The sequence below is a fragment of the Cibotium barometz genome, chromosome 39 (assembly GCF_041138505.1).
Source record: "Cibotium barometz isolate CiBa-2024 chromosome 39, ASM4113850v1, whole genome shotgun sequence".
NCBI classification, from domain to species: Eukaryota; Viridiplantae; Streptophyta; class Polypodiopsida; order Cyatheales; family Cibotiaceae; genus Cibotium; species Cibotium barometz.
In genome coordinates this window covers 4,424,099-4,448,761 of record NC_141084.1, presented here as the reverse complement: position 1 = coordinate 4,448,761, position 24,663 = coordinate 4,424,099, and the positions used below count along the sequence as shown (strand labels likewise).

General features: G+C 37.8%; 1 pseudogene; it reads right to left on the bottom strand.

Moving 5' to 3' along the window:
* Window positions 1–24,349, bottom strand: part of LOC147615628 (cation transporter HKT1;3-like) — a 36,376-nt pseudogene extending 12,027 nt beyond the window's left edge.
* Window positions 24,350–24,663: the final 314 nt, after the last annotated feature.

The following is a 24,663-nucleotide window of genomic DNA, read 5'->3' as shown; positions in this document are numbered from 1 at the left end:
TTTGTTGTGAATCTATATTCTGATATATATATTTTTTGTTTCAGTTGCTTGTTGAAGAGGATGACTTCTTGCTTTGAGCATCTAGAAAAAGAGAGAGGACATGGAAGAGATGCAACATTATTTCACTACATTAACAAATTTATCGGCGCGCGGATGCAAAGATTTTGGTCTATCACAAGCTATTGAGCAATGATGGGGAAGCTGCAATTCTCTTGTTCAAAAGTTTATATCGTTTCCTTGGAGGGAGTTTTATTCCTACCAACTATGACAAAGTGATTCTTATTGAGAAAGTATAAAACAAATACCATAATTACATATTATGGTGTAGGGACATCACCAAAATTTTTTGGTTTTTCTTATATAAGATATGTATTGTTACTCAAAAGGGTACCTTGTATTCGGATCTTTTATACTTTCTAAATTGTTTATCTACCCAATGACGGTTTGCAAAGACTTTGGTTTTTCTCCACTCTATATGCTTTTGTGTAGCTATAGAACTGTTGAATGTTTCTCTTCTTTGTTGTTTTTGAGAAATTCTAAATGCCAACAGTACTTATAAGCTTGCAATAGTTCGTTTTCTGTTAAGTCGTTCTAGTATGCTTCTGTAAAACCATTGAAAAACTTCTTTCATATTATTTGCCTTCTTTATTCCTCTGAAATATTGTGTGTGCCAAAAGAATGCATTGCTTGCTGTATAATGGGACTTTTCCATGCCTTGCATGACCAAATTGCAGAACATCCATACCTCTTTACAAAGTAAGGTAGGGCACCACCAACTTATAGTTTTTATGTGTCAGTTGAATGCAAAGGGTTTCCACTATATTGATGGTTCTCAGAGTAAGTGTTGTCAACTTGCAAATCGTGACATTGTAATGAGCATACACCAAGAGTTTTGGGGGCTGTCTCAAGAAACCCGTATGAACTATGTATATGATGTGCTTTCCATATCTTGGTTTCAAGACTCAAAAAATTATAAGATTAAATATGAATTTAACCTAAATGGGATGATTTTCTATTGTTAAGCATGGTATGAATTGCTTGAAATCCCAAAGAAATCCTTCTATCACTACAAGAAAAGTTTGAGGTTGGTGTGCATCCACATGTGCATGGAAACACATAAATAATGAGAAGAAGCCTAGAGCATACTGGTATGGCTAGAGCACTAGTGCAAAACTTTGTGGGCATGAACTCAAAGTGGATGCCTAATAAGAGTAGAACTATGATAGATGGTTCAAGGGAGACTCAGTTAAGGATACTAGAACATATAAGCAAGTGGACATATTAGATAAGATCAGCACAACACTTGATCAATTGAGATATGATAAAAAACTATCCAAGTCTTCTTTTGGAAGAATTTGGAATAAAGAGTTCCCACACATGGCCTTGACAAAGACAAGTGAGTTCTCCAAGTGTAGCTTGTGTAGTTCACTCTCAAGGCTAGAATGGGAGCCAAGCCAAGTCTACAAGAAAGATTAAGGATCAAGGAGGAAAGTAACATTCACATGAGAATCAACAACAAAATTGTAGAAGATTATACTACGGATGGCGTATGTTTTTAGAAACACAACAAACAAATATTTATGCATCATCTATGAGACAAGATGGATTAAAAGAAGATAACCATTCCTAGACTACGGATGGTACCAAAGGATACGGATTCAACATGGCAACTGCAGGTGGCATTGATTGGTATAATCACTCATGGGTATGGGGAGGGTCATTATAGGGAATTTGTGCTAAATGGCTTATGGTCGTTTATCCCATCATTCTGTAAGTTTCCAAAGAACTTGCTGCTCTACAGCTAGATAACTATGTAGGTGAAAACAAAAATAGACACTTGTTTACATTTGTCTCTTCTTGTTTACAAGGGGTGTTTTCAAGGTTGTCCAATTGGGATCTTTAATGGCTGGGCACACACATGAGGACATAGATGAAATTTTTACTAGGTTTTCAGAGAAATTAAGAGTTGGATAAACCTGCGCTTTACCACATTTGATGGATACCTTAAGGACTATTTCAACTTCCTCTCCAATGCCCTTATTTCTTATAAAAGTCCCCAACTTCAAGAGATATTGTGATAGGCTACCTTTGTGATGGGCAATAAGCACTTATGGGCCACTCAAAACCGCTTCAATTTTGGCTCCTCATGAAGGGAGACACACCAGTAATGAAATATAAAGTAGATCTAGTGACAGTTGATTGGAGACCTAGTGATAGAGCTATCCCACTATGGAAGAAAGATATTGAAGGTAAATCGATGCTACCATCCGAGAATCCACCTCTATTGCCAATGGCAGAGTATGTCTCGCAGTCCATAAAAATTCTAGTCAGTTCTAGTTGTCAGATATGTGATTATCATTTGTTAGTGAGTCCAATTGCTATCAAGTCCAAGTGTCAAAAAATATAATCATCAGGAACTCATTCGAGTAATAGGACTAGTCCAATCATCTTATTAGAGTAATAGGACTAGTCCAATCATCAGGAACTCATTCGAGTAATAGGACTAGTCCAATCATCTGATTAGAGATTCCAAGGAGAAAAATTTCAAAACTTTGTGAGACTCATTTTCACAGTTTTCCATATCTGTGTAAGATGCTAGGACCTCCAACCAGACATCCCTTAAAATACATAAAAACTTGAAAAAATCCAAAAATATAAACCTTCTAAGAACCTAAAATATAAAAAAACCAAGGAAAATCATAAAAAGAACCTGTGCAAGTGATTCTCTCATTCAACCAAGTGCTTATGCATTTACATTCGGGCAAAATCATTGTGATTTCATACTCAAACCCAATGTTTGAGCATGAAACATTATTGTACATGCCAACACTAGGGAGTGGAACAAGACCAAGAGTTGATCTACCCACCCTAGTAGCTCAAGATTCTAGTTCGGAAGTAGATCAAGAATCCTTCATAATGGAGGAAACCTAAACAAAGAATGAGTGGTATAAGCCCCATACAGATTACAATCATAGGAGTAGCCAAATGAGAGCATGGAGTGCTCTTAGGAGAGTCGTCAGAAGAAGGAGCAAAAAGGTCCCGATCTCTATAGACCATGATGGGGGAGAGAAGGTACATAAGGTGACAAATGGAAGGATCCCAAAGGGTGAAAGAGGATATAAGAGCTCAATTTGAGCTCATTAAAGCTCAACTCCCTAACTAGTGACATGAGTGACTTCTTCCTTATTAGGAGAATCATAAATAATATGGGAAAAACAATGCAGTAGTATGAGGATGCTTGTGACATAACCTCTATAAGAGCTTTAATGAGCTCAATTTGAGCTCATTAAAGCTCAACTCCCTAACTAGTGACATGAGTGACTTCTTCCTTATTAGGAGAATCATAAATAATATGGGAAAAACAATGCAGTAGTATGAGGATGCTTGTGACATAACCTCTATAGCATAAGCACACATAGGAATTTAGATGGATCCTTAAGATCCCCATAGCTTTCCTTCATCAAGAAGCATTACCATCAAGCCACTAAGCAAACCATGTCCTTTTACAAAGAGGGTAACACATATTACCCAAAAATTACTAAGGAGGTAAGAGATACCGAAGAGTTTAGGTAGGGGGGTCTCCCTACCCAAAGCCAAACTAGTGAAAGAAGCTTCAAGAGTTATCAATGAAAGGAACTCCTCGGCAAAGATGACTTCAATACTTGATATTCCGGGTTTCTAGAAGTGACTGCTTGTTCCAATCCAATGATGAACCAACCTACAAATGAGAAGGCGAGATCTGTTTCCCTTCCATTGTAGTCCTGATCAGGGGAAGAGCATTAAACTTCACCATTAGAGGCCATATCAATGCAAAGGGAATCAATGCCTCTTGAGAGAGAGATAATGGGAGGTGAAACCCCATTAATCATACCTATTTTCCTACAACAGGGAACAAAACATGGAAAAATAGACCACGAAGTAAGGAACATAGTGTTCCAAGTGCACTCCCCCATTACACATTCACATCAGTTGTTTCCAGGACCACCACAAAAAATATTATTAGAGGCACAATTCTACAAGGCTGCAGATTCACCTTCTTGTGCTCTAGAATATCGTTAGATAACAAGTCTACAAGGTTGCAAATTCACCTTCTTATGCTCTAGGATCTCCTTGCAATGACCCAAGATATGTAACTCTTCTACCATGACTCCTGAACCTTTTATTAAACTTTTAAAAAAGAAAGTGCTCAGGCTCATATTCTTGATGTAGAAAGTAGAGTTATAGACACCATTTGATTGGTGGTTAGATCGCTATATTAAGAGGAATGAGACTGGAAGATGAACATGACCATCCCTGAGGATAAGAACCTCATAGGAAGGTATTAAGGGAGACGTAGAGCTAGCATCTACCACCATGAGATCAAGTTTTGCGAAGATAAGGGAAATAATATGATGCCAATTGAAACTTTGATACTAGAAAAATGAGCCAAATGGAGAAAATTTCCTCAAATCACAATAACACCAATCCAAGGCTTTAGTGTAGGCCTTGAGCCTAGTTGCACCTCTAAAAGTGAGGACAATGAGAATAAAGAGGTGAACTCTGCAAGTCTTTTCTTGGACTTCCCCATCAATGAGGTGATAATAGCTAAACTTGCTTTATTGGATATAGGAGTTGGAAGAAACTTAATGTCATCATATGAGACTTGGGTCTCACTAGGAGAAAAAATAGGAAATCTTTTCTAACTCAAGCTCTAGTACAAATTGTCTAAAGCCTTTATAAAATGAATGCAAAGGGATGTTAAATCTAAAATTCCATATTACTTCTTGCCCCATGGAAGGTAGCTTCTATGTTATGACTACAAGGATAATGCCGGAAGAGATCATCCTTGGAAGGGGATGGATAGCCAAACATGACTACAACATAGATTAGCCAAACACGACTACAACATAGATTAGACAATGAGGACATCCATAGTCAAGTGTGTATAAAGGATGGTAAATATTCTTCTTACTAAAGGAGATCTAGGATAGATCTCTATTGAGATCCAAAAGTTATGTTAAAAGAAATTCCCATTGAGCCGGTAAGTGTAATTACTCAAGGCCTTATCCAATCAACCCTCTTCACATCCCATAAAAACCAAAAGATGAGGCAAAAGTTCAACCAAAAGAGGAAAAGCTTTGTCAAAACCCAAGGAGGCACTATAAGAGACCAAAGCCTAGCAAACCAATATTTCTAATCCTCTACTACCTTATTCTCTCATAAAGTCCCAAGGAACCAGATGAAGCAAGCAAGTGTGGGTACTGTCGGGGGCGATGACACTAAGGAAGCGAACTAGTGTGCCCACCACTAAACTGCCAAAGCCCAAGAAAAAAAATCTAAAATAGGTGCGGGTCCCAAAGGAGAGTACCCCAAAATGCCAACGAAAGTTGATGATAAGCTCGTGTGGATTCTTAATCCAACATAAAATTGAAAGTCATATAATGATCAAGCCACATAGGGATGGGTGATGACATAAAGGTCACTAATAGTCCAAGGATACTATCAAGGGGAAGAAGCTAAATCTGGGTGCTAAAGTTGCAATTTGCATGAAGATGCAACCCTCCTAGAGCGACAAAAGAGAAGTTAACAAAAGTATCATCATGCTCAATGACCATGCATCGTCGAGCGGCGGACATGTCACACCAAAGCAAGTATGGATGCCCAAAAGGCAAGATAAAGGGAAGGATAAGATAGAGAACACATGGACTATGGAAGAACAAGAATAAATTTAAAATAAAATCCAAGAACTACCCTCTTCCTTAGCTCTGCACATAATCCTACCATCCCTACCCACCCACTAAACCCATTGATCAATAGAGTGCAAAAATTGTCCTGGCATAAGAAGGCCCACAAATTGTTAAAGCCTCATTGTTAACCTGGGTAGAAGCTAAGATTATTAAGATAATGCATACCCTATTAACTTGGATAACAAAGCTAAAGATGCTATTGCTTAAAGTGTAGCAATAGGGGAATGCCATTAGGTAAGGATCTGACTCTAAGTCAAGTCATCGGAGGCCAAAATGCACTATGGCACAAAGAGTTCAAAAGTCCACCCAACGAAAGGAAAAAATGAGCCTAAGGTATAAGAGTCAAGTTGTATACATATTCTCAATTACAAATTTTCAAGAAAGCTACATTCTTGGTAGTCTTCCTTTTTTGCCTAATTTTCATTACATACCTTTTCTTCTGAGGTAAACATATAGTGGTGTCATTGTCTATGCTCTTATTCTCTCCTTGACATTCTTCTAGTCGCTAAACAATCTCTAAATTGCTATTTTCTATACTCTTATTCTCTCCTTGGAATTCTTCTCGATCAACAATCTCTGAATTGCTATTTTCATATGTATCACTATCTTCACTACTATCATTGTCACTAATAGATTGATGTTTCTTATTAGGAGGATTTATATCATCATCATCTGCATCTGCATGATTTTCGACTAGTTTGAGTTGCTAAACATTCTAAAAAATGAGTTGCTTTATTTTCCACCTAGACTTGGTAAGTCCAATGTAGATGTTAAGGTTGTTTTGGATGCATATAAAGGCTTTTTAATAATGATGCCTAGTTGTGATTCTCCTAGTTCCCTAAAGTTGATAGCCTCGTAAGGGTGAACCAATAGAATGAATCCCTCTCCAACCTTTTTATTCATACCCTCATTCCATATAAAGACCTTTTTTTTAATCTCTAAGAATCTCTTACTAATTTTGTCTCAATAAACTGAAGCTTGGAGACTATGAATCTCAAGCTAGAAGTAAGGTAAGCCCTCTATGATGGTTGTTGCTTATTTCACTTTTTCTAGAATGGTAGAGTTTTGGAGTGGCTATATAGAATTTTGTGTTATTTTTGGTGAAGGAGTGTGGTATGAGTACTTTGGAAACTTGGAGGAAGAAGTGTGGTATGAGTACTTGGGAAACTTGGAGGAAGAAGTGTGGTATGAGTACTTGGGAAACTTGGAGGAAGATATGTCCCATTACCTTGATTTTAGTTTTTTGTTTTTTTCACACTACTTCTTCATGTGAAAAACCATGATGTCAACTTTTGTCGTTTTTTTTCTAAAATCATAAAAAATAAAAAAAAAGTTATTCTTGTTTGAGTTATTCTAAGAGCTTGACTGTCTTGGGAATGCCCAAAATACACCTTTTAAGCATGGAAATTGGACCAGCAAAATTATAGATCTAAGCAACTTCTTAGTTTTTCACACTGCAGGGATAAGTTTTTCAATGGCTATGAAAAACCATAGATTTTTGCATCGATAAAAGCAGTAGGTGTACCATTGGAGCTATATGGGTACACAGATAATGCAGATTGGGCAGGTAGTATCTCAGACACAAGATCTGCCAATGGATTTATGTTTTCATTGGGGAGTGTTGCTGTGATGTAGAGCAGCAAGAAGAAGCCCATAGTTGCCTTGTCGAGTACAGAGGCAGAGTACATAGGAGCTACGGTGGCAGCATGTGAGGTAGCTTGGTTATGCAAGCTACTTGCTAATTTGGGGATACATGTGGAGAGAAAGGTTGTCATGTATTATGACAATCTTAGCAGTATATAGCTGGCCAAGAACTCGGTTTTCCATGCGCAAATAAAACACATTGAGGTACATTACCATTTCATCAGGGAGAGATAGCACAGGCGACATTGACTTAGCCTATGTCAGCACACAGGATCAAGTCGCTGACATCTTCGCGAAGGCCTTGAGAGCTGAGAAGCTCCGCAAATTTCAAGATATGCTTGGAGTTCATGAGCTAGAATTGAGCTTGAGGGAAAGTGTTGAGATGTCAAGCTCAACATGAGCTGACACTCACAAGGCGCCTGCGTGACTATTCGACATTTAGGTAGCTGGCATCGACATATCTTTGCCAGAGATTCTACAGCTGGACTACACCGACTAGTCCACATCTACCCACTCCTCTTAGCGTGTTCACACTATGGACCACTTGTATATACTCTATTATATGTGTGTTAGTCATTTTATCTTCTTTGTAGAACTCTTTTGTTGTGTGAAGAGGAAGAAGAATTTTTAGCCTCTCACCTTATGTGTTCTCTTCTAGGGTTTTTGTGAGTGTGTGTGTGCTTGTAAGAGCTCAAGCTCTCTTCTCCCCTGCATCTTTTTAATATTCAAACTATTGGGTGCAAAAATCAGAGGTCATTTGGTTATTCAATTATGCATTTTAAACTTACAAATATTCCGAAAGGAAGATCCCAAATATTCTTCAAGGGATGGTGGGGACAATGACAAGGGGGAGTACATAGATGATGTGGATATTGGGCAACACGTTAAAATTGATAAAGAGAATGATGGCATGAATGCTAAGTTTGCAAATGAAGACCATGTGAATGCTAATGTGGGCAATGCATTAAGGATGGGAATGCTAAAGTGGTGGTCCTTCAATGACCAATGATATGCAAACGAACATGTTAATGATGAGATCTATGGTCAAGAATTTCAATCAATAACAGTCCCATCTTCAAGCTCAACTTCTAGAGGGATTTTAAAGTGATACATCTGCTTTGAGAAGTGAATTCAAGAATAGATCTATGGCATAACCAAGTCAAGATGCTAGGTTGCCAACATGCCAAGGTGCTACTCCTTTACAAGGCTCATATAAGGAGCAAAACATGAGATATTATGCTAGGCCATCAAAAAGCATTTTCTGTCATCCATGGGAAATTCACATCACCAAATGCATCCATCTCTAGGCCATGCTAAGAGCAAAGGCACTGCCTTTAATTCTTCTTGCTATGATGGTAATCGGAGTCACAAAGGACATTTCTCAAGATTGCATGATGGTGATGATGTACATGACGATAGAGTAAAAGCATCTTAAATTAGGAATTTTAAGAGTGGATAAATAAATTGGATTTCTACTTTGAAATGAATCCAAGAAGTGAGAAAGAAAAGGTTTACTTTTCTGGTGGGGGAATCTACAAGGATATGACATTACAACTTGGAACGCCTTCAAAGATGAAATGAGAGAGGCTTTTATCTCTCAATTGCATAAGGAAAAGCTAGTGTGTGATTGGGATGACTTGGAATAGAAGGCAAAATAGTGTCAAGGATAACACAAACCAAATTTTGAAACTCATGCTATATGTTGATGGGTTTACTAAGAACTTCAAGATTGTTAAGTACATCAAAGTTTTGAGATGGACCATTCGGGATAATGTGAAAGAAAAAAGGCTAACTACTCTCAAAGAGGCCATGTTACAGGAAGAAATATATGAGAAGAAGTATGCACACACATGGTAAAATAAAGGTAGTTATTGGACTAATTTCCCCTCTAATACTTATAACAGCAAGTCATGAAAAATGATGATGAGTCATGAGTTATCATTTGCAACAAGCTATCTTCATTTTTCACTAGTCCTAAATATTGATCAATTTTACACTCTTTTAGAGACATTGAAGAGAAATGTTTTTAGAAATTTTACAAAATAAGCATAGTTTCAAACTTCTTTTAAAAAATGTACATATTGCTCATTTGAAGGCTTTTTTTTTTCACTTTTCACGTCAAATAAAAAAATGGAAAAAACAAGGCAATGACAAGATCTAATATTCTTTAAAACTACTTATAATTCACGCATGTCTATGTAATGTTTAATATATTCTTTACTTAGAATTACAAAAATATGCTTTTTTTTCTACAAGAAATTAACTATCAAAACAAAAGATAGTCACATTTCACCATGAAATATACTCATAGCCATCATCACTCATTTGAAATAGACCATAAACCAACAAGATCATATTTGATTAACTTTACAAGTTTGATCCTAGAAAAGATACTCTTTTAGAGACATTGAAGAGAAATGTTTTTAGAAATTTTACAAAATAAGCATAGTTTCAAACTTCTTTTAAAAAATGTACATATTGCTCATTTGAAGGCTTTTTTTTTCACTTTTCACGTCAAATCAAAAAATGGAAAAAACAAGGAAATGATAAGATCTAATATTCTTTAAAACTACTTATAATTCACGCATGTCTATGTAATGTTTAATATATTCTTTAGTTAGAATTACAAAAATGTGCTTTTTTTTCTACAAGAAATTAACCATCAAAACAAAAGATAGTCACATTTCACCATGAAATATACTCATAGCCATCATCACTCATTTGAAATAGACCATAAACCAACAAGATCATATTTGATTAACTTTACAAGTTTGATCCTAGAAAAGATACTTTAAACTGTACTAAACATTATGATCATGACAACATCTTGTGAACAAGATAATAAGACTTATCAGTGATACAAATGTTTTTTAGAAACATGACTAATGGAGAAAAAAGGCAATAAAATTATGGCAATAAAAGTCTATTCTATCATCGGATGTTCTTCTTCTTCTTGATGTGGCCACCATCGGATGTTCTTCTTCTTCTTGATGTGGCTCCCCCGCTTCTTGTGTATGACCAGGCTCAGGAGTACTAATTACCCTTTCCTCCTCCTCATTATGAACATCTTGCTCATAATCAACCCCAGATCTACAATCTCCCCAACATCTTGGTCACCAATGGGAGGTTAAGGCTCTCCAGAAGCATCTAGAAACCTCAGATCAAACTCCATAGATTTCATCCCCACCTCTTGGAACTCATCCGACAACTCTCTTATCATCGTCACTCTCTGTTCAATGAATTGTACCTACAAGGGGTCACACTCAATAGCAACAACAAATCTCCCCCTCTTTAGAGCACTGACAATTGTGGTGCATGTCCCCACAAACAAGTCCGTTATCCACTCTCCCTTATTTGAAAGAACGACAATTAAATCCATCATCAAAACCTGAGGCTTTTGATAAGGATTAATCATGCCTGTCAATTCACAAGTTGTATGCCTAAACTTCTTGCATACACCTAGTCTCTCAAACACTTTTGTACGGTTTGGTTTCATGGCAAATTTATATGTCCCTTGAGCTCTTAGTACAAATGGAGAGTGAAAAACAATCATTGCAAACTTTCATGCCCAAGAAAGCCGATCGAGTTTGTACCTGTGTGGATGTTGGGTTTGGTCCTGCAAGTAAGGCATTGTATAGAAATACCACAAAAGAGTAATAGTGAAAAGAAAGGCTAAAGGGTAACAAAAAGTAGAAATACTACCATATAATCATCTGATTCGCCATGTTTTGATCTATGAAAGCTTTTTGAGCAGTTGTGATTTGATCATGAGCATGAAAAAATACGAGTGCCCATGATTCACAAGTTGTCACTTTCTGAAAAGCTTGAATGACTCTTTTATAAGCACTTACTCCATCCATACTTCACATCATCATTAACTGAGCTTGGAGATTTGAAACCATATGGAGCATCAGCTAATGCTAAAGTATAAGGATGAGCTATCACAAATGTGTCCATTTCCTCTACTCGTCCTTCATGAATTGTCCAAAGCAAAGGAGGCTCATCCACATCATCAAAAATGTATTTGTTTAGGCCAGGAACATTTTGAATCGTTTTTTCTTAATCTCTTCTTTTCCTCTCTATCTGACAATGAGACAAAAACTACTCAAAGGGTTGTGGAATTTCCTTTAAATTAACATGAGGGTCTTGGTCTCGATTTCAGAATCTAAAGCATAACATATGACAAGAATTTATAATGTTGCCTTTAAAAACCAATGTGGATTTTAGAATCTCACACATTACCTTAAGCTGGATTCCAGAAACCAAAGTAAGCCTTGATGAGGCTACAAGGTGGATTCTAGAATCCAAAGAGGACCCATGAGACCATAAGATGGAAACTAGAAAAAGTAATTTGTAGACTTAAATTGGGATTCTAGAATCCTAATTTTACTTAAAATAGGAAAGGGACAAAAAACACTTACACATTTTTCAAAAAGAAATAAGAATCTCTTAAGCTCTTTTGGGTTACTTGAATCTGGATGGTATTTCCTAACTTCATCCCAACATTGCAATTTAGCTTTCTATCATAATTCTTTGCATGTGCAAATAAGATTTTTGCCTAAAAATACAAAGCTATTTTCATTAAAAATCTAAAAACAAGTTGAGTGAAAATGAGAGAAAATGACAGACATATACCTTTCAAATTTTGCTCCCATCTCTTCCAAGGAGATGTTTTCGGCCTTCACAAGTGCAAGAATTCTCATTATTAGAGATGTATCACGGATTCCTTACAATGATCGCCAGGGAGTTATCTTCATGTCTTCAAGAAGAGGCTTTATGGCTTCATCTGCCTTGGGTTTCCCACGAGATCTTGAAGGAGTCTTCAACATCTTTTTACCTTTCAACTTTCCTTGCTCCCATAAAAAGAAAATCTGTTCTTGCATCTCCTCCCAAATCTCCCCATCACGAAAAGCGAATTGAAAAAATTTATCATAAGGCTTGATGTTTGGCTTTTGATCAGCACCACATGAGCTCTTTTTCTATACTTGTAGACCACATGTCTCATAACACGTGACTCAAAAGTTCTCATCAATTTTTCGGCCTTCTATTTGTTGCTTGACCCACTCATTATGAAAGAACCTGATCTTTTGAAGGAAAGTCATCTTTGTAAGCGATAATTTGAGTTAATGTGATCCTTGGATAAAATTGTACACTCATCATCGGTCAACAAACCCACATAAACCCAACAAAGAGATGTCTTGTAACTCTCAATATGGTCATATTCTTGGCAAAGTTCTTTTTTTGCAAGCAATGTGTGGGTTCCACCCAGAACATAACACTTGTAAGATTCAGCCCTAGATTTTCTCCATGAGTCCTTGGTAGAACATTGATCCTTGTCCACCAAAACAAGTAGTGGTAGCACCATGGCTGTAGGTTTTTCTTTCATTTTTAGCTTGAGGTTAGAAACATGTGCTTCATTGACACTTCATAGCTTTTTCTTATTTGGGGGGATCAAGAGGAGGTTGATCAATACAACTAACATGCAGCTCATAAGATAAAAGATCAACCATCTTTGTCTTCTTGCACATCTCTCGGATAGCATTATCTGAAGTCTTATCCCGTGGAAGTGGTGAGGGTGCACCTAGACCTGAAGACACAATCTCAGCTTCACTTAAGAATTGCTTCTCCTTATTCTTCTTTGAGCCTTTACGACCTTTCTTGCTTGTACCTTCTACATGAGGTTCAAGCGGAGTAGTTTCTTCTTCAAGTGGCTCATCTTCGCTTTGAGTTTATGTGTCCACATCTTCTTTCATGTCATCTTCATTAGAGCTACTTGTAGAATCCGAATCACCAAAAATACTATCCATGTGCTCAAAAATGCTTGACCAAAACTCTAAAATCCACCAAAATAACGAAAACTCATAAAAAGAACATGCAAATTACAATTTGAGTAACTAGGAGATGAAGAGAAATTTAGCTTACCAAGCCTCTTGTTTTATCACATCTTCAATAAATTGTTGTGTGCTAAGGGGATTGACCTCTTGTAGCTCAAAGTCCTTTTGAAGAAGAAGGATAACAACTTGGGATGGTTCTGATTCACGCTCAACAAGAAAATATATCTTCTCTGATCTCTGTTCCTCCATAACATTTATGATACGTCCACCATGTTAAAATTCATTAGCCTAACTTGACGAACCTTTATGTTTAGTCACAAGCAAAAAGGGAGTAGTAGGCTCAACTACTTGCTTATGAAGGCTAGGTGTTCCTATATGGTCAAAATCCAACCATGCCCTTACCTAGATTTTTTAGTCTTTCCCTCAAAAGAATCCTTGTTGCCACTAGGTTTCAGAGCCTTGGGCACATGAGCATCCATCTCATTTGACAAGAGCCTTGGGCACATGAGCCTTGGGCACATGAGCGTCCATCTCATTTGACAAGAGCTTACCTTTATGACCTTTCCATCTTGATGGTGTGGGCCGGATTTCCTTTAAACAACCTTCCCCTTGTTGGCATGACCTGGTGTTCTTCTGGAAACTTTTCAGCTGTCTGCAAAGCTCTCTCCTCAATAGACCACTTGGTGAGTTAAATCATCTTGTCTCTCTGCAAATCCTGGACGAATGAGTGGTGCTTGCAAGCGAGAAGGAGTAAAGGAACCTAAGCACCTCAACCTTCCACTTACATCACCAACTTGAGAAGGTGATGCATGTTTAGAGGTTTTGGAGTTCTTCTTGGAGTGAACAAGCTGAGATTGTGATGCCATGGTCTGAAAAACAAATAGTGAGATTAAGAAAACTTACAGTGACAAAAAAAGGAAAAATTACTCCAAAAGTGTTTCTAGAAACCTCAAGTTGGCAAGCCTCTTCAAGAAATAATTTAGAACTTGGATTCTAGAATCCACCCCAAACAAAACATGAAGTTAAGAGTAGCTAGTCAAGTTGAAACTAGCATGAAAGTTGAATTCTAGATTCTCGATTGAAAAAATTGAGATCTTGAATTCAGAAAAATGGATTCCAAAATCCCACTATGAAAGGTAGATAAGCAAGAAACAACACCCTTCTCACAATTTAGCAAAAAACATCTCAAAATTAGAAATTTTAGAAAACTTGAAAAGATCCCTCAAAATTTACATAAAATTCTTAGAATTCGTAGATAATTTCTTTGTTATTTATTTTCCAAAAGAACACTAATAATTTGAAAGATACAAAAACTGTTGATTCCAGTTGTTAAAACAAAATAAAATGATGTAAAACAAAGTTAAATTTGTGTTTGAAAAACCCCAAAAAATAAAATTTCCAACAATTTACAAACAGAACATTGATGATTCTTCTTGGAAATGCAAAACAAAGATGATTAAGTTAAAAATGCTCACCTCTTTATAAAGATATTTGTTAGATTGCAGTTGACCACATGAAAGTGCAAGAATTATGTTTCTTGAACGAGATTTTTGTAAGTTCAAGGTAGAGTCCTTGGATTCACACTGAAAGCCAGAATTCCATTGATTGAGACTGATGCAGACAGTGAAGAGGCACAACAAAACACAAGAACCACACAGTTGCTGAATTTGGTTGCAATCTGGTGCTTGCTTAGTTTTTTGTTCGTGAAAACCACTCCGTGATAGTGTGTGTTGGCACGCCTTTGCCTAACTTTGCAAGAAACAAACCGGACCCTGTAGGCATCATTCCCTTAAGGAGAAATCTGACTCTCCATAAGCAAATCGGCCAGGTATATGGCACATACACAGAAAGCTACATAAGAAAATCACCTCTTGTAGAAACTTCCAGACAACGTACCTATCCCGTGCGTGTGCACGCAAGCGTGGACTCCCCCTTGCAAATGCATGACACTCGTCCCTTTCTTTTGCACACACTCCTTTTTTTGTCTCTATCTTTGACAAGGGTTTCTATCTTCCACATGTTGTTTTCTCCTTCTTCCCTCGCATCATTTGCCACGATTTGCAAGCTTTTGCGCTACTTCTTAAGCTTTTGCATCATGTTTTTAACACAATTGTGTTGCTTTTGGGATTCCAGTATCCCAAGTTCTCAAAAGTTGGATTCTGGAATCCATTTTCGTAAAATTAGATTATTTCAATGAGGCCCGGACCAGGCGAACAAGACACAATTCATATATTGGTCTTACCGTCTCGCAAGCCACGGTTTACCGGTAGTCCTTGAACCCCGCCTTGGGGCGTTGCCCCTATACCCCCCCGGGGGCTACCGCCCCCCGGACCCCCTGCTATCGAGGGGATACCGCCCCCCGGACCCCCTGCTATCGAGGGGATATCGCCCCCCAAACCCCCGCTCATGCTTGACCTTGCCTAAACCTTTGATTGCATGTCTTTAAAATTTGGACCTAAAGACAAACAAAAATTGCCAAAACTTAAGGTGTTCTATGATTCTATCATCTAGTAGTACATAGTTTTCTGAGTATAGGCCATCAAGATAGAGATAGAAGTATTAATGGAGCTTTAGTGTCTTGAACGTTATGATGAAAGAACAAAACCAATAATTAGTAAACAATTCAAGGATTCCAAAATCCACTTGACAGAAAAGTTGGTTTCTAAAAACCTACTCTTCCTCAAGTTTGGGATTCCAGAATGCAAGTAAGAGCAAAGTTGTATTCTAGAAACCATCCAAGACTAAGGGTTAGAATCCAAAACCCAAGCTTGATATCAAGTGGATTCTTGAATCCTAACTTCCATTACACCATTTCTAAAAACCATTTTCAAGAGCAGGACTTCCAAGATTTGGATACTAGAATCCTTTTTTTTTTCTTTTATAATGGAGGAGTGATATTGAGAAATGAAACCTTCACTTTTTTAAGTGTTGAGTACTTTTTACATGTAATTGTCATTATAAAATTATGAACAAATAACCAAAAATTTACAAAAAAGAGTTTTCTTTCAAAAATAACGCCACACCTCAAATTGACAAAAATTGTAACATTTTTTTTCCAAAGTATGCAATTGCCATTAAAATTATCTCTGTGGAATTCCAAGAGAATAACCACAAATTACTTAATGTTTTTCTAGAAAGCTACATTTTTTAAATTTAAACTAAAGAAGACAAGATAAACAACAACCTGGATGGCCTGGTCAGTTACCACCTATTCTCTACTTGCAACTTGAAAACACTTGTAAGTAGAGAGAACAAAAATCAAGTTCTACTTGCATACTTGAACATGTTAATGCACAAAAATATTTTCAAGAAGATTAAACCTGTTCCCTCAACACATGAAAGGTTATGGTGTAAAGCATCTGGCTCACGTGGACACAAAAGAGAGTGTATCAAATCACCGGCGTGGGCTAGTAGGCCTCCCATTGTTCCCACTAAGGGAACGAAACACATTATAGTAAAGTTGAAACTCCACATGGTATCGACAACAACATGTGTCGCACTGATGGGAGTAGCGCACAAACCATGGCTTGCATAGCTCAAAAGATCTTTGGCCAATCTTGAGGTGAGGGTTGTGCTCCACAAATTGAGTATAATTCAATTTGACTCACCTCAAAGCAAGCCCCATGTTCAATGAACACACCCTTTGAGACTCTTTTTCCCAATGCTTTCTTGAACACTGAGACGAAGCTCTACAATTCTCCTCCCAAAATTTCTCTAGAAGTGCCTTGGTGCTATCATTAATCAAATGATTACACCTAGGAGCATGACCATTAGAAGCCCACAATACCCCACCTTCATCAATGTCTAGACTTTGCCTCCTCAAAGAACCACCTCTAAGAGTGCATGGTGCTATGCGAAGCATGCGAGAGGTAGCTCTCATCTCGCTTGCCATGTGGGGTCTATAAATGGAAGCTACAATAGCGCGATTGAGTAGCCAATTTATCCAAGGTATTCATCTTCTTGATGGATGCGTATGAGCGACAAACACTATGAAGAACCTCAGTACCCAAACCTCAGTACCCACTCTTCGATGCTCACCAATCCCTGCAAATAGCCCTACCCTCAGCTAGGTTAGGATGGTCAATTAAGGATGTTTTTACATACATAGGCATGGATTATCCATAAATTAAATATATATTACTTAACATGTATGTGAAACCATGAATCGATGCACCCATACATGGGAGGTGATAATGTGGCATGGTTGACTGCTGACGTGGCATACACGTGACACGTGGTAGTAACTCAAGGTGAGGTGGCAGCTCTCCCTCCTTAATGATGTGTTAATCCACGTGACATGGCATCTAATGAGGTGGCATTCCATGTCATTAAAATAATGAGGTGGCATGCTAAGTCATCAATGATGAGATGGCATGCCATGTCATCAATGTTGAGGTGGCACATTGAGGTGGAATGAATGCCATGTGTAGGTGACATGTCAGACACGTGGCCACCTTAGGGGTCTCCCAACTAGGTTTGTTACTTTACCTAACCTACTTTACCAAGCCTAGTTAGACTTGGCTTTAGGCTTGGAAGGGAAGAAACTACTCAAGTAGAGCTATTTTCACATAAATAGATGAAAATAGACCTTTTCTTATTCAGATTAAACGGATTTTTTTTCTATGGATTCACCTTGATTCGAACTACTTGCTCATATAAAATTATTACATAATCACATAATCACATAAAAATATATTTTTTATAATTAATCACATATTATGTTTAGCTTCTCTAAGACTTTGAAGTAAATTTCCACTGGAGATCTCAAAAAATTGTTCACCTTAGAGCTCAATTTGATTTAAGGAGGGATAAGAAGGTGTTTGTTGACAGACATACGAAAGTCAATGAGAATGATCAAGATAACTGTAAAAGTAACTCAAAAGCATGATACCCAAAAGATTATTTGACATGAAAAACTAGTGGACATACATATTCACGTTGTGAATATTTAGAGTTTTTAAAGCCTAGAAAAGATGTTTCAAAAGTATTACAAATCATAATCATCCTATCCTAGGGATCAACATCACCTCAAAATAAGGAAAATAAAAAATATCATTTGACGTGAAAAAATAGTGAAAATTCACGACCGTGAATATATTGAGTTTTCAAAAGGTGTTTCAAAAGCATCTTAAATCATGCCAAGGTCTTCATAGTGATCAGGTGCTTCACAAAATTAGCCCAAAAATATGAAATTCAAAAGTTCAACTGGCATGAAAGACCAGCAGTTCACGGCCATGAATATCTAGAGTTTTTCATGCCCAAAAAGTGCTTCAAATCTATCAACCGAGGTGATCCCCATGGCATAAGAGAATCCTATATCTGGTCAAAATCATAAAACATCAAGATTTTTTTGATGTGAATATCTTATTCATGTGTGATTATATTAACCAATCAAGTGCTGACACGCGTTGCTCACTTCTTAATGAGTTAGCGGCCCTTACCCTCAATTGGTGTGTGTATTTATGATGTTTTGTCCCTTCTTTACTCTTGTCTTTGCTTTTGATCTCATCTTTTCTTTCCACTCGTCTTCCTATTGCTTCGTCATCCCCTCTACAACCGCTTCAACTTTTGCTCTCTCACCTACACCTGCATTAGTATGTGTCGATGGCACCCACAGTACCAAAGAGGAGGGTTTCCTTATCTGCTATTTTCCTTTTGGCTATCTGTTGTGGTTGAACATGATCTCCCACTATCACACAAGGATATGGACCTAAATAACATCTTTCTTTGAATTAGTCTATGCCATTTTCTATGGATGTGAATATGCAAAAGATTCTTTTCAATCACTCTCTGTCATTCTGTCTATCTCATACTATCTCTAAAGACCTTCTTGGTTGTAGGAATAAAAGAGAGAACAAACCCTAGCATTGAGTTCTTAAGTCACGTATGTTCTCATGTCTCTTACACTACTTTGCACTATCATTCATTCCCAAAAGAATTGTAAACTTCACTATCTTAGTCATTGTTAAAAACTGGGTTGGCTAAATCGAAAAGAAAAACTCATGTATGTAGCATAGATATGTACTCCTTATCCACTTTCGTGATCAAAACTCAGCAGTAGAGCAGGTATCTCAAGATATTCACACTCGTGTCAGGGATCATGTGAATCTTTTGTATATAATATTCTCTAACCTCGTTACACAAATCTAACACCATTTTGTACCAAAATACTAACTAAATGTAGCCCGATCATCAAAAACTTCCTTTAAGTTCTAGCTTCAACTTTCTATGTATAGTAAGAAATATTAAAATTTATTACTATCGCTATTGCTTTAGATGCTCTTTTCAACTTACTTTCTATGTATAGTAAGAAACATTAAAGTTTATTACTATCGCTTCCAAAACCATCCGGCACTCGATTTTCCAGCGAGACTACATGGAATGTCCCTGCACGCCTTTGGTGTCAGCACTGAACTCAAGTTGCAGCTATAGCCCATCGAAATTCCACTTTCATATTTTGCACAAACAAGAAACAAATAAGTATCATGTTAGTAGGCAACAAGATAAGTCATTCGTAAAAAGCAATAGTTGATATAGAGAGAGAAACTCACATGAAAGAAACCTTGAAAAGCTACATAGATTTTGTAAGTTTATTAAAATTTGGAAAAACAAATATTAATTTTCCATCAAGAAATGTGACCTATAATAGTCTACCATAAGTTTTGAAGGGAGAAATAGTTTAGTCATAAAAATTGAAATAAGAAGGCAATTCCCACATACATGTAGATTTTATTACCTGATTCCTTCAAAAATGATGTTGAAAATTGTGAAGTTTAATGAATCACTCTTGATTGCATTCCTTTCAGATATGTTGCCTTAGGGCGGCATATATTGGGTATGTTGCAATGTACCTACAAAGAAAGAAAATGTGGTATCATGTCACTAATGTACCATTGTCAATTTGTACACTTCCTTTTCTTAAATCACACCACCCTGATTATCAATTCTCCATGTATGTGTGTGTTTGGGGGAGAGAGAGAGAGAGAGAGAGAGAGAGAGAGATCCTTTTTGAAATACCCCTAAAAAAATCTTCACAAATTTCTTAAATACTTTGGGAATCTAACAAGCATCTATTACAACACAAAGTATACCTCAAAGACTTGAAAATATTGAGTCTTACCTTAGAAGGGCAAGGATTTGTTTGAAAAACTAGTTTTTACACCATTGTTACATGTTGAGCATGCACCATTGTTAACCTTCTTGAGCATGCATCATTTTTAACACTCTAAATTAAAAATCTTAGTGAAAGAACCTTCACACCTATTATTAGCTTCTAGAATTTACTCAACTCTAGATCAAAACCTAGATGGGAGTTGGTTTATAGCTTGCTTAATAGAGGTTGCTAAATTTGCTGTTGTTGATTGAGTGCGGTGGGTTTGGAATGTCAGCTTCTTTATTGCAATAATACATATATATATATATTATTAGTAAAAAAGAATTTACTCAACTGTAATTTACACAACTGTAAATCAAAACCTAGATACGTTAGATATAAGAAAAGAGCATGTTACAACACCTTCTACTAACCCAGAATCTTTTTTTCTCACGCAAGCTCTGAAGACATTACAATGTAGTTTTATGGTCTCTAACCCCATGCGAATACAGAGAGACTAGTTGGGTGGGAAATAGAAGGATATTAACGTCATTATAGCCAAGCCAACAGACGACATGTGATAATATGTCATAGAGAAGCCAAAGGACCACATGCGATCCCTAAATGGCGGCACCAAAATGCAGGGAATGGGACTGACTGATCTTCAGAGAGAGAGAGAGTGAATGAGAGATTATTTATTTATTCTTTTTGCTCCTTATAAGTGCTGCAACTGCCACTTTGCCTCGCTTTCCATCTCCCATTCCTACCTTCTGTAGCTTTTACGTACCATTAGTAACAACGACATTTTGTGCAGGTCCACCTTGCAGCTTCTTAAGCTCACACGGAGAGTTGGACCATCGTGTATAGATTCGCCCTGCGCAGGGTCCAATAACCTAGTTCTCCTCCGCAGTCACTCAAGCTATTTTCCCTTTTGGTCGCTCTAAACATCTGATGACTGACTGCATGGACGTACATCCTCTGCAGCCTCAGTTTCCGGAGCTTTGGCTGCGAGCAGCTCTCGGCCACGAACAGTAGTAGCTATTCCTGCAGCGACAGACGAGAACCCCCGTACTGTCCTCATTCTCCGATTGTTGGCAAAAACCCCTCTCTGCGGCAGCAGCAGAGGAGGTTTCGCCCGTTGTCAAGTGAACCCAAAAAAAAAATGGTTGTCTATAAGATAGTCATGAGAGTGCACTCTTGACTACAACCTTTGTGAAACTTTCACATGGACCTATCATAGCCAACGGTCCTTAAAAAAAGAAGAGAGTGTAAAGGTACACACATTGGCAAACCCACGCATTTGGGACGGTCCTTAAAAAAAGAAGAGAGTGTAAAGGTACACACATTGGCAAACCCGCCTATGTGGGAGATGTGGTTGAAGAATCCTAGAGACGGAAGTGTAAAGGCACATAAGTTGTTGGCAAACCAAAAGATGGGGGCGTTAGAGTTGGCAAACCAAAAGATTTATGGGTCCAACGTGCTCTCACAAACAAAAAAACGCCCATATCCGGAACAACAATTTTTTATTTGTGTTAGTTAAAAGCTCTTAAGAGCATACAATGTGGTGTGAATGTGTGATGCATGCAATTAAGGCGAAAAAAAGCATCGTCATGTAATATATGTATATATACCTTCACTCTCTCAATCATTAAAGGATTCATCCGTGCAAGCCTCTGGCGCACAAATTCTGTGTCGGTCCACCATGCATCTTAGTCCTCAATGCAAAGCCAAGCCGCCAAGGAAGAATACAGCAAGGGTGAGCTGGAGGAGGCCAATGAAGGTTGGCGACGCTACCAGTAGTCGTTGGGGCCTCCAAGATGGAGAAGGTTTAACTTTAGCGAGCATGGATAAGGTTTAACTTTAACAACTAGTAATTGTAAATTTGATTGAAAAAAATCATATAATTTAAAAGAATATATATTAAAAATTATAATTATTTAAATGAAAAAAAGCCCTTCATGTGCAAGGTTTATATATTTCTAGCTTTCACTTAGCAATATCGAAGAGATCCTTATATTTCTATAGCAAGTCAAATTGTATGGGGAAGGGCTCTAAATAAAGGCACACGGGTTAGCAAACGAAAAGGAGGGAGAGTGTAAAGGCAGAATAGTAGTAGACATGTGGTATAAAATTTCCTATACACACAGGTGGTACACTGGTATGAGAGATGCAACCGGATATAAAATGGTTGTCTTCATAAGATCATTACGAGAGATCTCGTTTATGGTTTTATGGGTGGATGGGCTGCAACTTGTGATGGGATGAACGCAAGTCAACCCTGCTTGGCCTGCGGGCAGCCGGCCTGCGAAAACTTTCACACTCCACCATCCTTGCCTCTCGCCCTTTCCCACTTTCCTGCATCCACATCCACATCCACACTAAGTGTGTTTGTGTGTATTTTTTTTTCCTTTTTTTGGGGGGGGGGGGGAGGGGGGTATATAGTGTGTATATCGACAATAGTTGTATGATGGTTACCTAAACTAAATGCAAGGTGAGCTCCACCATAGTTGTATGATGGTCACATTAACTAAATGCAAGGTGTATACCTCCAATAGTTTAATGATCGTTATCTAAGCTAAATGCAAGTTGTACACCTAGAATTTTTGTATGATGGTTAACTAAATGCAAGGTGAGGTACACCACTATCTGCTAAATAGTTGTATGATCGGTCACCTAAGGTAAATGCAAGGTGAGCTGAGCTCCAGCACTATCTGCTAAATAAAAGGCCTATGAAGAGCGTATTAAGTTTGTCACACGCACGTGTAGACTACCAGGAAGTTGGGAACATGCAAAAGAGTTAGTTTTCTTACATCATGCGGACTGACGTTGGGGCCGATATAAGGATGCGAGATTGACCACGTTCATGCCAGCATTGCGAGTGGTGATTGATTGAAAGAGGGCGTCCACCACCTTATCGCCAGCAGGCCCTAGCAATCCAAACCCAATATGCATGCCAATTGTAAAGTGTTTAATACCACCACGCTCCTCACCAACCACACAGTCTCACTACGAGGGCTCTTCAATAAAAAGCCATACACTTGCTTCGTCTCGCCCTTTGAAGCTTTGTAATAGAATCAAGCGTAAAGTGGTGTTGCCCATCAGGATTAATGCACCAAGGCAAACATAAGAGCTGACCTTTGCAATGGTACCAAGTTCTCATCTGGTAGTATAAATCCACAATTGGTAAAAGCGGAGACTGTAGAGATTTAAGGGAGAAAAAGCTAGGATTGACTTGCTTTTGCTTAAGAACCCGAGATGCATGTGGGCTGCATAGGATGCAAAGCTGGCATATCAAAAAACACACCATCAGAGATGCAACGAAATAGCTCAAAACTACCCAGCTTAATGTTGCTAATGCTTTATTCTCCATTCTCTTCTTATCTATCACTTGTGTAGGTTCACCAAGAGATAAATCCCATTCCTCTTGCTTTTGGGTAAGAGAAACGCTCACACTTGTATGTGATGGATCACTGTTTAGCCTATGCTTGATTGCAGTCATTGTGGAAGGTGAGACTTTGGTAACGAAGTGTCCTTCACTCTTGGCATGAAACTTGCTGCTTAGGATGGGCATTGATAGAACGCTTCTAATTCCATGCACTGTCCTATGCACCAGCTCTTCTTCTTCTACAAATACTTAAAGAGAGAGAGCCATTAATCATAGAATCATACAAGGAATAAAATCTCCTTATGAAGAGGGGTATTACAGATGTGAAGACTTGGCTCCCAACAATCATGAGCAAGAGGAGTGAAATAGAGAAGCGGTGCATCTCCACACCAACAAGGCCAGTGACTGTGACTGCAGAGACTGCATTGAAAAGAGAGTCTATGATGGAGAGGGGGGCAGAGTGCATGGGCTTAGGGGAGATCCATAGAGAGAAGGAGCCCACCACTGAGAAGAAGAGGAAGTAATCAACATGCAGACGTTGGAAGGGACGATGTTTGATCCATTGAAGAAGTAGAAGGTGGGGAGAATGGAAGGAAAATTTTCTATATTGTTGAACACGTGAGCATCTTGAAGCTTTTGCTAATGTAATTGAATGTCTTAGATCCATAGCTGAAGTGTCCTACTAAGTGAAAATGCTCCATTGGCTGGTTATATATATATATATATATATATATATCTTTTTTGGTCGCTATCTATATATATATATATATATATATATATATATATATATATATATATATATATATATATATATATATATGTTAACCTATGACGGACATTCAGACGTACTATGTTTTACGTCATTAATTTAAATATTTTGAGTCATGGGCCGGGCTTGTCAGCACCATATGTTAAGGATGAAGGGATTGGGTGATCACCGATGAGAGAGGTGCACCTTGAATATCAGTAGGATAAGGGTTA